Here is a 17,518-nt window from a genome sequence, read left to right as displayed (position 1 = left end):
GGACCAAACCACATTGAGAACAATTTCACACTACATTACATTAGAACTGTATCTAGAGTGTACCGAGTTTTCCCAGAATCTCTTCTGCCCGGAGCTACTAGATGCAGAATGTCTCTAAAGTCTGATATGTAAAGGAGAAGAAAACAAAACGACGATTGTTTATAAACTTCTTGGAAGATATCTCACATTATTATGTTCCTGTTTTTCAGTCGTATCTGTACTTCAAGTCTTTGGAGTAGTGTCTGTAGTTCGGTTCTGAAGGGACCAGGACTAGCCTAGCTCTCTCTCTCTCTCTCTCTTTCTGAAGGGACCAGGACTAGCCTAGCGCTCTCTCTCTCTCTCTCTTTCTGAAGGGACCAGGACTAGCCTAGCGCTCTCTCTCTCTCTCTCTTTCTGAAGGCACCAGGACTAGCCTAGCTCTCTCTCTCTCTTTCTGAAGGCACCAGGACTAGCCTAGCTCTCTCTCTTTCTTTCTGAAGGGACCAGGACTAGCCTAGCTCTCTCTCTCTCTCTCTTTCTGAAGGGACCAGGACTAGCCTAGCTCTCTCTCTCTCTTTCTGAAGGGACCAGGACTAGCCTAGCGCTCTCTCTCTCTTTCTGAAGGCACCAGGACTAGCCTAGCTCGCTCTCTCTCTCTCTCTGAAGGGACCAGGACTAGCCTAGCGCTCTCTCTCTCTTTCTGAAGGGACCAGGACTAGCCTAGCTCTCTCTCTCTTTCTGAAGGGACCAGGACTAGCCTAGCTCTCTCTCTCTCTTTCTGAAGGGACCAGGACTAGCCTAGCGCTCTCTCTCTCTTTCTGCCCGTGTCTGATGTCCTGGGCCATCTGGACACCAGGGGAAGGTCCAGTCAATCACTGCCCCCAAAGTACTGTAGCAGGCCCAGGAATTTGTTTGTGGGATTTTGTCACTTTGTAAATGGGCTGATAGCCAGACTACAGTAGCTTGGGTTATACTTGGCTTGGGTGTAGCTTAGCCTCTCCTCGGTTTATCTTAGCATGAGTTTATCTTGGCATGAGTTTAGCTTAGCCTGGGTATAGCCTAGTCTGTCTGTCTAGTTTAGCCTGGGTAAAGCCTAGTGTGTCTGTAGTTTAGCCTGGGTATAGCCTAGCCTCTGTAGTTTAGCCTGGTTAGCCTAATAGCCTAGCCTGTTTATAGTTTATCCTAGTATAGCCTAGCCTGTCTTTAGTTCAGCCTGGGTGTAGCCTAGCCTAAGTTATAGCCTAGCATGGGGATAGCTTAGCCTGGGATAGGCAGCTACAACCAAGCCTTATCTCTGTAGCTTAGCCTGGACTGAGCCTAGCCTGGGTATATTTTATCCTGGGTGGGCAGTTATAGCCTAGCCAGTGTGTATTTTAGCCTGGATGGGCAGTTATAGCCTAGCAACACATCTGCTGATTCCACAGATCTCTGGAATTCGATCATGGATTGTGGCACCCAGTATAAATAATTTGTCGGGCCAGTGTGAGGGTTTGTCGGGCTCTGTGTGAATGGGAGGCCAGCTGGTGGACAGTCGCGGTCTGCAGAGTTACACAAGGACCTGTCCGTCAATCTGAGAGCCTTGGACAGGTGGTGGCGGTGGAGTAGCACCCCTCCACGCTGGCGGCCGTTTCACCCACCGAGCAGACGGACAGAATATTCACTCTGGTCATCCATCAAATGGTTCATGTACTTCACACAAGTCACCCCTTCTCACCAAAATGAGTTACATACTTCCTTGATCAAATTGTCTGTCGTGGTGATGGTTTTATCGTTGGTTAGGAGGAGATCATATACGGAATGCACCTTTAAAAGATTGTTCAGTGTAGTTGAGGTCTCTGCTGTCACTGGAAACACCATGGTGGCTGAGCTCTAAAAGACTGCTCTCTAATTCAGGGGCCTGGAACGATGATTGTGATGTCATCAAAGTAGTATGACCCGCTTCATTCCGCTTGGAGCTTTTTTTTCCCCCCATTTTTTTCCCCGTTTGGTCTTGAGGGTTTTGTTCATTTCTACTTCTCGGTCTATGATTTCATTGTTTTCTAAGTCCCCTACGGACGTTATTAAATCTGTTTGTGTGTTCAGCAAAATAAATCTGTTTCTCAACACTTGTGCAACAAGCAACTGTGTTTTCTCTTTCTCTGTCACGTACTGTATGGTCATAACCCCCTGACCCCTGACCTGGATTTGGACCAGTTTGGCAGTTTGATCATAAAATTGTGCAAGCGAACATAATGGTTGTGTAAAAGGTTTTCTCAACGTTAAAGATTCATAGCTACTGTACTTTTCCAACAGTTGTATCATCATCTATTGCAACACCTACACACAGAAGGAGTCTAGGGCCAAACGTAAACACACAGAAATTACCTGAGATCCAGCCTGAGATCACATTTGTGATATTTTCCTGTTTCATGCGTCTTAGGAACGATGATTGTGACGTCATCATGCTTCACTGTAAACAGACATTCCTCTTTTGGGGATTCTTTTTTTGTGTCTTGAGGGTTTTGTTCATTTCTACTTCTCGGTCTATGATTTCATTGTTTTCCCAAGTCCCCTACGGCTGTTATTAAAGCTGTTTGTGTGTTCTGCAAAATAAATCTGTTTCTCAACACTTGTGGAACCAGTGACTGTTTTCCTCATAGGGTAAATGGACTGCACTTATATAGCGCTTTTATCCTAAGTGCTTTACAATGGCCTCTCATCCACCCATTCACACACACGTTCACACACCAATGGCAGCAGCTGCCATGCAAGGTGCCAGCCTGCTCATTGGGAGCAATTTGGGGTTCAGTGTCTTGCCCAAGGACACTTCGACATATGGACAGGAGGAAGCGGGATTCGAACCGCCGACCCTACGATCATTGGACGACGAGCTGTACCTCCGAACCACAGCTGCCCCGGCTGTGACATATGGTCATAACGCCCCGACCCCTAACCTGGATTTGGGCCAGTTTGATCGTAAGATTGTGCAAGCGAACATAATGGTTGTGTAAAAGGTTTTCTCAACGTTAAAGATTTATAACTACTGTACTTTACCCACAGTTGTATCATCCTCTATTGCAACACCTACACACAGAAGGAGTCTGCAGGGCCAAACGTAAACACACAGAAAATACCTGAGATCCAGCCTGAGGTCACATTGTGTCACATTTTCCTGTTTCATGCGTCTTAGGGAGACTGGAGAGCCGTGGTACAGTACCCCTTAGGCCTAGGAATGGACTAGACACCCCTGGGTGGCAGATCTCTGATCAGAATTGCTTGTACTACATACCTGTGAATGTTCATGAATATTGTAGAAAAAAACAATTTGGTCTGAAAAAAAAAAGCCATACATACCCCTTATGTTTTTTTTCAGGTGGAAATAATTAAATTATTCACTGCTCGGCCTAGGAATGGACTAGACACCCCTGGGTGGCAGATCTCTGATCAGAGTTGCTTGTACTACATACCTGTAAATGTTCATGAAGATTGTAGATAAAAATAAATTTGGTCTGAAACAAAAACGCCATACATACCCCTTATGTTTTTTTTCAGGTGGAAATAATTAAATTGTTCACTGCTTGGCCTAGGAATGGACTAGAGACCCCTGGGTGGCAGATCTCTGATCAGAGTTGCTTGTACTACATACCTGTGAATGTTCATGAAGATTGTAGATAAAAATAAATTTGGTCTGAATAAAAACCGCCATACATACCCCTTATGTTTTTGTTCAGGTGGAAATAATTAAATTGTTCACTGCTTGGCCTAGGAATGGACTAGAGACCCCTGGGTGGCAGATCTCTGATCAGAATTGCTTGTACTATATACCTGTGTATGTTCATGAAGATTGTAGATAAAAATAAATTTGGTCTGAAAAAAAAACGCCATACATACCCCTTGTTTTTTTTTAGGTGGAAATTATTAAATTGTTCACTGCTCGGCCTAGGAATGGACTAGAAACCCCTGGGTGGCAGATCTCTGATCAGAGTTGCTTGTACTACATACCTGTGAATGTTCATGAAGATTGTAGATAAAAATAAATTTGGTCTGAAAAAAAAACGCCATACATACCCCTTATGTTTTTGTTCAGGTGGAAATAATTAAATTGTTCACTGCTTGGCCTAGGAATGGACTAGAGACCCATGGGTGGCAGATCTATGATCAGAATTGCTTGTACTATATACCTGTGAATGTTCATGAAGATTGTAGATAAAAATAAATTTGGTCTGAAAAAAAAACGCCATACATACCCCTTATGTTTTTTTTGAGGTGGAAATAATTAAATTGTTCACTGCTTGGCCTAGGAATGGACTAGAGACCCCTGGGTGGCAGATCTCTGATCAGAATTGCTTGTACTATATACCTGTGTATGTTCATGAAGATTGTAGATAAAAAATAAATTTGGTCTGAAAAAAAAACGCCATACATATCCCTTGTTTTTTTTTAGGTGGAAATTATTAAATTGTTCACTGCTCGGCCTAGGAATGGACTAGACACCCCTGGGTGGCAGATCTCTGATCAGAGTTGCTTGTACTACATACCTGTGAATGTTCATGAAGATTGTAGATGAAAATAAATTTGGTCTAAAAAAAAAAAGCCATACATACCCCTTATGTTTTTGTTCAGGTGGAAATAATTGAATTGTTCACTGCTTGGCCTAGGAATGGACTAGAGACCCCTGGGTGGCAGATCTCTGATCAGAATTGCTTGTACTATATACCTGTGAATGTTCATGAAGATTGTAGATAAAAATAAATTTGGTCTGAAAAAAAAACACCATACATACATACCCCTTATGTTTTTTTTGAGGTGGAAATTATTCAATTGTTCACTGCTCGGCCTAGGAATGGACTAGACACCCCTGGGTGGCAGATCTCTGATCTGAGTTGCTTGTAATACATACCTGTGAATGTTCATGAAGATTGTAGATAAAAATAAATTTGGTCTGAAAAAAAACACCATACATACCCCTTATGTTTTTGTTCAGGTGGAAATAATTAAATTATTCACTGCTCGGCCTAGGAATGGACTAGACACCCCTGGGTGGCAGATCTCTGATCAGAGTTGCTTGTACTACATACCTGTGAATGTTCATGAATATTGTAGAAAAAAATACATTTGGTCTGAAAAAAAAACGCCATACATACCCCTTATGTTTTTGTTCAGGTGGAAATAATTAAATTGTTCACTGCTTGGCCTAGGAATGGACTAGACACCCCTGGGTGGCAGATCTCTGATCAGAATTGCTTGTACTATATACCTGTGAATGTTCATGAAGATTGTAGATAAAAAATAAATTTGGTCTGAAAAAAAAACACCATACATACATACCCCTTATGTTTTTTTTGAGGTGGAAATTATTCAATTGTTCACTGCTCTGCCTAGGAATGGACTAGACACCCCTGGGTGGCAGATCTCTGATCAGAGTTGCATGTACTACATACCTGTGAATGTTCATGAACATTGTAGAAAAAAAAAATTGGTCTGAAAAAGAAATGCCATACATACCCCTTATGCTTTTGTTCAGGTGGAAATAATTAAATTGTTCGCTGCGCAGCCTAGGAATGGACTAGAGACCCATGGGTGGCAGATCTCTGATCAGAATTGCTTGTACTATATACCTGTGAATGTTCATGAAGATTGTAGATAAAAATAAATTTGGTCTGAAAAAAAAACTCCATACATACCCCTTATGCTTTTGTTCAGGTGGAACTAATTAAATTGTTCACTGCTTGGCCTAGGAATGAACTAGAGACCCCTGGGTGGCAGATCTCTGATCAGAGTTGCTTGTACTACATACCTGGAAATGTTCATGAAGATTGTAGATAAAAATAAATTTGGTCTGAAAAAAAAAACGCCATACATACCCCTTATGTTTTTTTTCAGGTGGAAATAATTAAATTGTTCACTGCTTGGCCTAGGAATGGACTAGAGACCCCTGGGTGGCAGATCTCTGATAAGAATTGCTTGTACTACGTACCTGTGAATGTTCATGAACATTGTAAAAAAAGAAAATTGGTCTGAAAAAGAAATGCCATACATACCCCTTATGTTTTTGTTCAGGTGGAAATAATTAAATTATTCACTGCTCGGCCTAGGAATGGACTAGACACCCCTGGGTGGCAGATCTCTGATCAGAGTTGCTTGTACTACATACCTGTGAATGTTCATGAAGATTGTAGATAAAAATACATTTGGTCTGAAAAAAAAACGCCATACATACCCCTTATGTTTTTGTTCAGGTGGAAATAATTAAATTGTTCACTGCTTGGCCTAGGAATGGACTAGAGACACATGGGTGGCAGATCTATGATCAGAATTGCTTGTACTATATACCTGTGAATGTTCATGAAGATTGTAGATAAAAATAAATTTGGTCTGAAAAAAAAACGCCATACATACCCCTTATGTTTTTTTTCAGGTGGAAATTATTAAATTGTTCACTGCTTGGCCTAGGAATGGACTAGAGACCCCTGGGTGGCAGATCTCTGATCAGAATTGCTTGTACTATATACCTGTGAATGTTCATGAAGATTGTAGATAAAAATAAATTTGGTCTGAAAAAAAAACGCCATACCCCTTATGCTTTTGTTCTGGTGGAAATAATTAAATTGTTCGATGCGCAGCCTAGGAATGGACTAGACACCCCTGGGTGGCAGATCTCTGATCAGAGTTGCTTGTACTACCTACCTGTGAATGTTCATGAAGATTGTAGATAAAAACAAATTTGGTCTGAAAAAGAAACGCCATACATACCCCATTTGTTTTTGTTCAGGTGGAAATAATTCAATTATTCACTGATCGGCCTAGGAATGGACTAGACACCCCTGGGTTGCAGATCTCTGATCAGAGTTGCTTGTACTACGTACCTGTGAATGTTCATGAATATTGTAGAAAAAAATAAATTTGGTCTGAAAAAAAAAAGCCATACATACCCCTTATGTTTTTGTTCAGGTGGAAATAATTAAATTGTTCACTGCTCGGCCTAGGAATGGACTAGACACCCCTGGGTGGCAGATCTCTGATCAGAGTTGCTTGTTCTACATACCTGTGAATGTTCATGAAGATTGTAGATAAAAAATAAATTTGGTCTGAAAAAAAAACGCCATACATACATACCCCTTATGTTTTTTTTGAGGTGGAAATTATTCAATTGTTCACTGCTCGGCCTAGGAATGGACTAGACACCCCTGGGTGGCAGATCTCTGATCTGAGTTGCTTGTAATACATACCTGTGAATGTTCATGAAGATTGTAGATAAAAATAAATTTGGTCTGAAAAAAAACACCATACATACCCCTTATGTTTTTGTTCAGGTGGAAATAATTAAATTATTCACTGCTCGGCCTAGGAATGGACTAGACACCCCTGGGTGGCAGATCTCTGATCAGAGTTGCTTGTACTACATACCTGTGAATGTTCATGAATATTGTAGAAAAAAATACATTTGGTCTGAAAAAAAACCGCCATACATACCCCTTATGTTTTTGTTCAGGTGGAAATAATTAAATTGTTCACTGCTTGGCCTAGGAATGGACTAGACACCCCTGGGTGGCAGATCTCTGATCAGAATTGCTTGTACTATATACCTGTGAATGTTCATGAAGATTGTAGATAAAAAATAAATTTGGTCTGAAAAAAAAACGCCATACATACATACCCCTTATGTTTTTTTTGAGGTGGAAATTATTCAATTGTTCACTGCTCTGCCTAGGAATGGACTAGACACCCCTGGGTGGCAGATCTCTGATCAGAGTTGCATGTACTACATACCTGTGAATGTTCATGAACATTGTAGAAAAAAAAAATTGGTCTGAAAAAGAAATGCCATACATACCCCTTATGCTTTTGTTCAGGTGGAAATAATTAAATTGTTCGCTGCGCAGCCTAGGAATGGACTAGAGACCCATGGGTGGCAGATCTCTGATCAGAATTGCTTGTACTATATACCTGTGAATGTTCATGAAGATTGTAGATAAAAATAAATTTGGTCTGAAAAAAAAACTCCATACATACCCCTTATGCTTTTGTTCAGGTGGAACTAATTAAATTGTTCACTGCTTGGCCTAGGAATGAACTAGAGACCCCTGGGTGGCAGATCTCTGATCAGAGTTGCTTGTACTACATACCTGGAAATGTTCATGAAGATTGTAGATAAAAATAAATTTGGTCTGAAAAAAAAAACGCCATACATACCCCTTATGTTTTTTTTCAGGTGGAAATAATTAAATTGTTCACTGCTTGGCCTAGGAATGGACTAGAGACCCCTGGGTGGCAGATCTCTGATAAGAATTGCTTGTACTACGTACCTGTGAATGTTCATGAACATTGTAAAAAAAGAAAATTGGTCTGAAAAAGAAATGCCATACATACCCCTTATGTTTTTGTTCAGGTGGAAATAATTAAATTATTCACTGCTCGGCCTAGGAATGGACTAGACACCCCTGGGTGGCAGATCTCTGATCAGAATTGCTTGTACTATATACCTGTGAATGTTCATGAAGATTGTAGATAAAAATAAATTTGGTCTGGAAAAAAAACGCCATACATACCCCTTGTTTTTTTTTAGGTGGAAATTATTAAATTGTTCACTGCTCGGCCTAGGAATGGACTAGACACCCCTGGGTGGCAGATCTCTGATCAGAGTTGCTTGTACTACATACCTGTGAATGTTCATGAAGATTGTAGATAAAAATACATTTGGTCTGAAAAAAAAACGCCATACATACCCCTTATGTTTTTGTTCAGGTGGAAATAATTAAATTGTTCACTGCTTGGCCTAGGAATGGACTAGAGACACATGGGTGGCAGATCTATGATCAGAATTGCTTGTACTATATACCTGTGAATGTTCATGAAGATTGTAGATAAAAATAAATTTGGTCTGAAAAAAAAACGCCATACATACCCCTTATGTTTTTTTTCAGGTGGAAATTATTAAATTGTTCACTGCTTGGCCTAGAAATGGACTAGAGACCCCTGGGTGGCAGATCTCTGATAAGAATTGCTTGTACTACATACCTGTGAATGTTCATGAACATTGCAAAAAAAAAAAAATTGGTCTGAAAAAGAAATGCCATACATACCCCTTATGCTTTTGTTCAGGTGGAAATAATTAAAGTGTTCACTGCTCGGCCTAGGAATGGACTAGACACCCCTGGGTGGCAGATCTCTGATCAGAGTTGCTTGTACTACATACCTGTGAATGTTCATGAAGATTGTAGATGAAAATAAATTTGGTCTGAAAAAAAAACGCCATACATACCCCTTATGTTTTTGTTCAGGTGGAAATAAATAAATTGTTCACTGCTTGGCCTAGGAATGGACTAGAGACCCCTGGGTGGCAGATCTCTGATCAGAATTGCTTGTACTATATACCTGTGAATGTTCATGAAGATTGTAGATAAAAATAAATTTGGTCTGAAAAAAAAACGCCATACCCCTTATGCTTTTGTTCTGGTGGAAATAATTAAATTGTTCGATGCGCAGCCTAGGAATGGACTAGACACCCCTGGGTGGCAGATCTCTGATCAGAGTTGCTTGTACTACCTACCTGTGAATGTTCATGAAGATTGTAGATAAAAACAAATTTGGTCTGAAAAAGAAACGCCATACATACCCCATTTGTTTTTGTTCAGGTGGAAATAATTCAATTATTCACTGATCGGCCTAGGAATGGACTAGACACCCCTGGGTTGCAGATCTCTGATCAGAGTTGCTTGTACTACATACCTGTGAATGTTCATGAATATTGTAGAAAAAAATAAATTTGGTCTGAAAAAAAAAAGCCATACATACCCCTTATGTTTTTGTTCAGGTGGAAATAATTAAATTGTTCACTGCTCGGCCTAGGAATGGACTAGACACCCCTGGGTGGCAGATCTCTGATCAGAGTTGCTTGTTCTACATACCTGTGAATGTTCATGAAGATTGTAGATAAAAAATAAATTTGGTCTGAAAAAAAAACGCCATACATACATACCCCTTATGTTTTTTTTGAGGTGGAAATTATTCAATTGTTCACTGCTCGGCCTAGGAATGGACTAGACACCCCTGGGTGGCAGATCTCTGATCTGAGTTGCTTGTACTACATACCTGTGAATGTTCATGAAGATTGTAGATAAAAATAAATTTGGTCAGAAAAAAAAACACCATACATACCCCTTATGTTTTTGTTCAGGTGGAAATAATTAAATTATTCACTGCTCGGCCTAGGAATGGACTAGACACCCCTGGGTGGCAGATCTCTGATCAGAGTTGCTTGTACTATATACCTGTGAATGTTCATGAAGATTGTAGATAAAAATAAATTTGGTCTGAAAAAAAAACTCCATACATACCCCTTATGCTTTTGTTCAGGTGGAACTAATTAAATTGTTCACTGCTTGGCCTAGGAATGGACTAGACACCCCTGGGTGGCAGATCTCTGATCAGAATTGCTTGTACTACATACTGTATATTGCTACATACAGGACTGTCCGGTTACCAGGACAATGAGGCCGTTTGTATAACTGAGAGGTCAAAGGTGAAAAGTCACCCTCCCCATAGAGAACAAGCGAATTATCTAGAAGTTGTAATCAGAGTCAACACCATTCTCTTAGGATCACAGAGTTGGGAGTGACTGATGGGGGAGTGTAGTATTAGTCGCCCTTAGTAATGTTACACAGTCGGACATTGTTATTAGAAGTGGTGTGTTTTAAATCAATCATCGGTTGGAGCATTTTTCTCTGCCTTGTCAAACAGAGGTCAGGCAGGGGCCGGTCATGGGACCGGGCACGCACGTACGGCTGCTGTTTGCGAAATGTTCGTCTGTCCGCCCGCCAGGCTATCGGCTACGTGCGTGAGTTGGACTGGTGCCGAACCACACCCCGCCCGATAAGAACAAATCAACACCGGTCAGATTCCAGGTTGGCGGTTCAAATCACACGGCCGTGGGTAGCGACCGGTAGAACCGTCTCAGGGGGGGGCCAGCTTCTGTGCCCTGAATGTGGGGAGGCGTGGAGGGGGTAGGGAGATGGTGGAGGGGCCAGGGAGATGGAGGAGGGACCAAGGAGATGGAGGAGGGGCCAGGGAGATGGTGGAGGGGGCAGGGAGATGGAGGAGGGACCAAGGAGATGGAGGAGGGGCCAGGGAGATGGTGGAGGGGGCAGGGAGGTGGTGGAGGGGCCAGGGAGATGGTGGAGGGGGCAGGGAGGTGGTGGAGGGGGCAGGGAGGTGGTGGAGGGGCCAGGGAGATGGTGGAGGGGGTAGGGAGATGGTGGAGGGGGCAGGGAGATGGTGGAGGGGGCAGGGAGATGGTGGAGGGGGCAGGGAGATGGAGGAGGGACCAAGGAGATGGAGGAGGGGCCAGGGAGATGGTGGAGGGGGCAAGGAGATGGTGGAGGGGCCAGGGAGATGGTGGAGGGGCCAGGGAGGTGGTGGAGGGGCCAGGGAGATGGTGGAGGGGGCAGGGAGATGGTGGAGGGGGCAGGGAGATGGTGGAGGGGGCAGAGAGATGGTGGAGGGGGCAGAGAGATGGTGGAGGGGGCAGAGAGATGGTGGAGGGGGCAGGGAGATGGTGGAGGGGCCAGGGAGATGGTGGAGGGGCCAGGGAGATGGTGGGGGGGCCAGGGAGATGGAGGAGGGGCCAGGGAGATGGCGGAGGGGGCAGAGAGAGGGAGAAGGGTCTTCGGTTAGCATAGAAGAGACGGGGAGAGGGAAGATGGGAGAGAAGAGAGAGAGATAAGATGGAGGGGAGGCAGGGAGAGGGAGGAGGCAGGAGGCAGGAGCGTAGAGGGGAGGCAGGGAGAGGGAGGAGGCAGGGAGAGGGAGGAGGAGGCAGGAGCGTAGAGGGGAGGCAGGGAGAGGGAGGAGGAGGCAGGGAGGAGCGTAGATGGACTACAGGGAGAGAAGAGGGGGGTGGGGGAGGGGGCCGGGGTGGCTACTGCAGACCCCCTTGACAGAAATAGTGTCGGATCTGCTGGTGGGCTTCTGTCTAAACATAGAGTCCTAGCTTCGCCCTACCGGAGCCCCGGCTTAATATGGCAGCTGCCCTACGAGTACCAGCCCCACAATTTGTCATTAAAAACCGGTTTGAGCAGCATCTGCTCCCCCCTGACTGGCCCCCTGACTGGGCCCCTGACTGGCCCCTCCTCGGCTCCTCGCTGGAGAGCAGGACCTGCTGGAAGGTGTCTTCAGTTGACGGGTTTACATCTCTGTCACGTGAGGATTTTAGCACCGCCTTAAACTGTATCACAGATATAAATACTCGGATGGCTCAAAACCTTAGAATAAACCAGGACAAGACAGATGCTCTCATCGTTGGAGAAGATTCAAGGTTCCTTTTATTCGTCACATGTACAGTAATGTACGGTGTTCTGTACAGTTACAGTGAAATGTTGCTGCCGGCTCCAAGATTATGCTACAGACAAACTAATACTCAATTACAAATTACAGTTATAATTTATTCAAGCTACAATTTACAATTTTACAAATTACACAATAAGTACCCTTTCTATAAGTATGAAATTAGCTGGGATGAGACAGATAAGGGTCTGGATGGATTATGAAGCCTCCATCTTATATGAATTGAATAAATAAATCAATAACCCAGGGGGCATGGGTGAGTTATGTACATGCTATAATAATGCCTTAACTATACACCGGTTATTTATTTATTATGCATTGATTGATCAGAGAGAATCTGGATGCGCATTTTAATTTACAATAATTAAAGACTAAAAGCCTTAAAAATGTCATTTTAGATTCCTATCTTAATTTTGAAGCACATACAGTATTAAGAATATGTCCCAAAGCCCTTTTTTACCCCCAGAGGAACATAGCCAAGGTGCCATTTCTCCATGGATGTATTAATAGAACACTTCAGCATTTCTCCCATTCCTCTCTTTAGTGGGACACTGAGAAACGTATCCATGCTTTTATAACACGCAGACTTCATTACTGCAATGCTCTCCTGATTGGCCTACCAAAGAAAGCAACTGAACACTACTACTACTATTTATTTGTGTAAATGTTGTCTTGTAGATTTTTGCTGCATGCATCTGTTTCCTTTTATTCCATTTTATTTTGTTGCAAAGTGCATTCATCTGCTGCATTCATGTCTAAAATGTGCTATACAAATAAAGTTTGATTTGATTCAGCAGTGATTAAACTGGTGTGTGTGTGTGTGTGTGTGTGTGTGTGTGTGTGTGTGCGCGCGTGTGTGTGTGTGCGTGTGTGTGCTCGTGTGTGTGTGTTACAGTAATACAGCTCTTTGTTAGCGACCTGATACCCCCAGTCTCTGGGGACCAGAGTGTGACCGGTGCCAGGTCCAGGCATGCTGTACAGCGATGCTCAGCAGGCACCTGTTACACTGTAAGACGGAGAAGGTCACCACTTGGCACGAGCTTCCTGGGAGAGCCGGCCTCGTGAGACCACGTGATCTGGCGCGCTCACATTCGGTGTATTAGATCTGGATGCGCGGGCCGGGCCGTCAGAACCGGGGCGGCTCGGTTTCAGTTAACGTCAAAACAAGGTTGGGCATGTCCAGACTACTGTACCTCATGTACACACACAAAAATCAAGTGTATTTCTTTTCCCAACAACAATGCTTCAAATAAAAACAAAACGGAACAAGATAATTTATTGTGAAGTTAGTTTTATTGCCATTTGTTGGGCGAATGGAGCTTAGCACAGAATCACAGTCTTAGGGAGCTTGGAGCCCTTGAGACATCGTGACAGACAGGATATCGCGAGAGATCGACATGGTTCTACAGCCGCTGCTATTAAGAGTCATAGGATCATAATATCTATTCTCTATTCTAGAATCAAGAGTGGAAGACTGTAGTTACATCTCACGTATACAAGCACAGTGATAACAGTTAGACAATGAAATCAACAGTGTTACTGTCTTTTCTAGACAGTATCCTTCTCCAAAGTCGTCCCATCCTTCCTCCCTGACTTCACACCCTCTTCCCTCTGTGTTGATCAACATGCCGTGATCAATACGACCCTTCAGTTCTCCTCACACACACACAGACTGAACACGCCCAGACGGAGAGCTGAGAGATTGATTATAGTGTATTGATCATAACTGATCGGAGTATGACTCTAGTTTAAGCTGTACCCCAGATAGCAAGCGGATGTGTGATGATTCTGGGCCATATATGGTCCGGAACTAAGCCACAAGGGCCAGATCTGGCCTGTATATGGCCCAGATCCGCTTGCTATCTGGGACTGGACCAGCAATGAGCAATGAAATTGAGTTTGTTATGATCTATGCATGGGTACAGTGCCCCATAATCTCACTGTGATCAGGATGAATGGGTTGGTATGAAGTAGTTTAACAGAATATGTATTCAAGATTTGTACAATTTGTATAATGTTGTATTAGTATAATAGCCCTAAATTGATAATTGATCAATACATTGATGATATATAATCAATCTTTATAGTTACAAATTCAACCAGACTGTGCTAATTCAATATTTCCTCCTCTGACAAACAGCTGTAGATTCACCCTTGGAGAAAAGATACTGTCAATAACAATTTGGCAGAGCGCAAAAGATGACACCATATGATTTTGGTAATGTACATTTAGTTTTCTCCTATGTTTAAATGACTACAGTTAAAACGTTTCACCTTTCGACCGGCCCAGGCTAGAATATATATGTGTCTATGAGGACAAATCTATTCACACATATAAAAAAGTTGGTAAAATAAAATGTCTGTCCTACCAATATTATCTTGCTATAAAACGTTTTGTCTCATGTCCTTATGGTGTCCAGAGTTTTGTGGCACTTATAAAGTTATGTTAATCTCACTACTCGCCATATAAATTATAATCTCAGATATAATCTGACTACCAAGAGCAGTGAAGGCAGAGAGAGAGAGAGTTCTAGTGAAGGAGGGAATGTTGTTGTTTTTCAGAATCAAGAACCTAACTGCTCCTCCGTCTGTTTTTTATCTTGAGTAGAGAACCAGTCGGTGTCATCTAAACCAGGTGTGTGGTACCATGTGATCTAAACCAGGTGTGTGGTACCATGTGGTCTAAACCAGGTGTGTGGTACCATGTGGTCTAAACCAGGTGTGCGGTACCATGTGGTCTAAACCAGGTGTGCGGTACCATGTGGTCTAAACCAGGTGTGCCGTACCATGTGGTCTAAACCAGGTGTGCGGTACCATGTGGTCTAAACCAGGTGTGCCGTACCATGTGGTCTAAAACAGGTGTGTGGTACCATGTGGTCTAAACCAGGTGTGCCGTACCATGTGGTCTTAACCAGGTGAGCGGTACCATGTGGTCTAAACCAGGTGTGTGGTACCATGTGGTCTAAACCAGGTGTGTGGTACCATGTGGTCTAAACCAGGTGTGTGGTACCATGTGGTCTAAACCAGGTGTGCGGTACCATGTGGTCTAAACCAGGTGTGCGGTACCATGTGGTCTAAACCAGGTGTGTGGTACCATGTGGTCTAAACCAGGTGTGCCGTACCATAACCATGACAGGCAGTAGAGAATGAGAGAAATAGCAGGTCATTATGGTAACACTTTGATTTATTTTAGAATAGTTGAGTATCTACATTCACCTACAGTAACTGTTGGTCCGCTAACCCACTAATCCTAACCCTAATCATAGTAGTGTGGCATTCTGGGATCTGTAGTTCTGTCTGTGTTAGGTCATCTGTGTTAGGTCATCTATGGAGATCCTTCCAAATAAAGTGTTGCCTGATATGTGTTTGTTTCTTGTCAAATTCTGGTTTGGTCATAGTGTCACTGATTGACCAGAGGTGACCTTTTAATCAAGTTACACACTGTACAAACAAAATGCTTAGAAAGTCTTCAGGCAACCATTGGCAAACATTAAATCATAAAAAACATGATGTTCAGATTTAGGCTGTTTTCCAAAACTCAGACTAGGCCTAGTCCATGTCAATAGATAATCTCCATCTGAAAGAATTTAATTCTTAAGAACACTCAATTCTGGACTAGATGTAATCCCCCTTCCAGGAAACCAGCCCCACATTGCTATTGAATTTTTAATCAACCGTCGAAAATTAAATTAAAATGCTTTTTTTAACTTAAAAAAAAAACTCCAGATTATCTGAGCACTGGGCGGTCTGAGGGAAATACACTTATTATTTCAACACACACACAGTAAATCTAATCTAAAACGCTTATCTAACAACACTTGAGCACTTGATATTTGAAATCAAAATAATTCCCTTTCTGAGTGTCCTGGCCCACACAAGCTTTGTCCTGCTTCAATGCAGCCACACAGTGACATGCTCCTCCGATAATAAATGTCCCCCATCAAAATCACATACTGCATCAAATATAACACACAAAGATATTCAATATATATACTGTCTTTGTTATACTGTATGTATAAGCAAAATAAAAGCCTTCACAAAATAAATCTCTGATTCATTTTACAATATGTAAAACAAAACAAAAAGATTATTTTACAACAATGTGCAAATGTAGTTATTTAGTACAGTATATTTTACATTCTCTAATCATTTTTTTCCATTAATATATATATTTTTAAAATCTATTTTCTATCTTTCCCCCTATGTTAGTGGTCAGCAGAATTCCCTTTGGCCAGCCTCCAGGTGACTGACAGGTGAGGAGAGGTTGGCTAATCTGTATTTAAGACAAACAACGTAAGGCATGGTTTGGCATCTAGGTCTAACAGTGGATGCAGTTATACAGTACGCTCTCTCTGTCTGTCTGTCTGTCTGTCTACTGTGTGTCTGTCTACTGTCTGTCTGTCTGTCTGTATGTCTGTCTGCCTGTCTACTGTCTGTCTGTCTGTCTGTCTGTCTGTCTGTCTGTCTGTCCGTCTACTGTCTGTCTCTCTGCCTGTAGTATCTGTCTGTTCTGCCAGTCTCTCTCTCTCTCTCTGTGTTTGCATGTCTGTCTGTGTCTGTTTGTAACCGTGTTTGTGTCTGTGTCCGTATCCGTATCCGTGTCTGTATTTGTCTGTTTATAATCATATTTGGTTCTTGGAAGTGGGCGGTTAGTTGTGATGATTACCAGGCTCAGAGTGACTCACGACCGTGACTGTTCTCACGCATCAGAGATCTGCCGACCGGACCAGCGTCTACATCCTGGTACTCTCTCAGCTCTAAGCTCTGTTGATGAAAGTATGAAGTGACAATCCATCCACGTACGGTAAATGTTGACGTATATGTCCACAGAGAGCCGAGTTTGAATCCTATTTTCCCTGCGTCCCCTCGTCTGTAGCGCCCGGCTTGTTGACTGAATGTCGGGACGAACGTCCTCCCGAGGAGGACGGTGGAACGCAGACGTCGTCCTTTAGAAGAACAACAACTGAGACACCAGAGAGACAGACATAGCAAGACTCTCGCCTCTGATAACGGGACGTCGTCCTCCTCCCGACGACATCGCTATCAGGAAGACTAAACATGTCACGGTCTCTACATCCGACAACAACAACAAAACAACAACCCCAGGGAAGGCTGCTCTCTCCTGGGCCGTCCAATCAGAGGACAGTGAGAATACCAGACAGAGCCAGGCAGACAGATATAGTTAGGGTCAGGGCCCTAGATACTGTAGATGAGGATA

The sequence above is a fragment of the Borostomias antarcticus genome (assembly GCF_949987555.1).
Source record: "Borostomias antarcticus genome assembly, chromosome: 11".
In the NCBI taxonomy this organism is placed as follows: Eukaryota; Metazoa; Chordata; class Actinopteri; order Stomiiformes; family Stomiidae; genus Borostomias; species Borostomias antarcticus.
The sequence above is the reverse complement of the archived record's forward strand: the minus strand, read 5'-3'. Positions refer to the sequence as shown.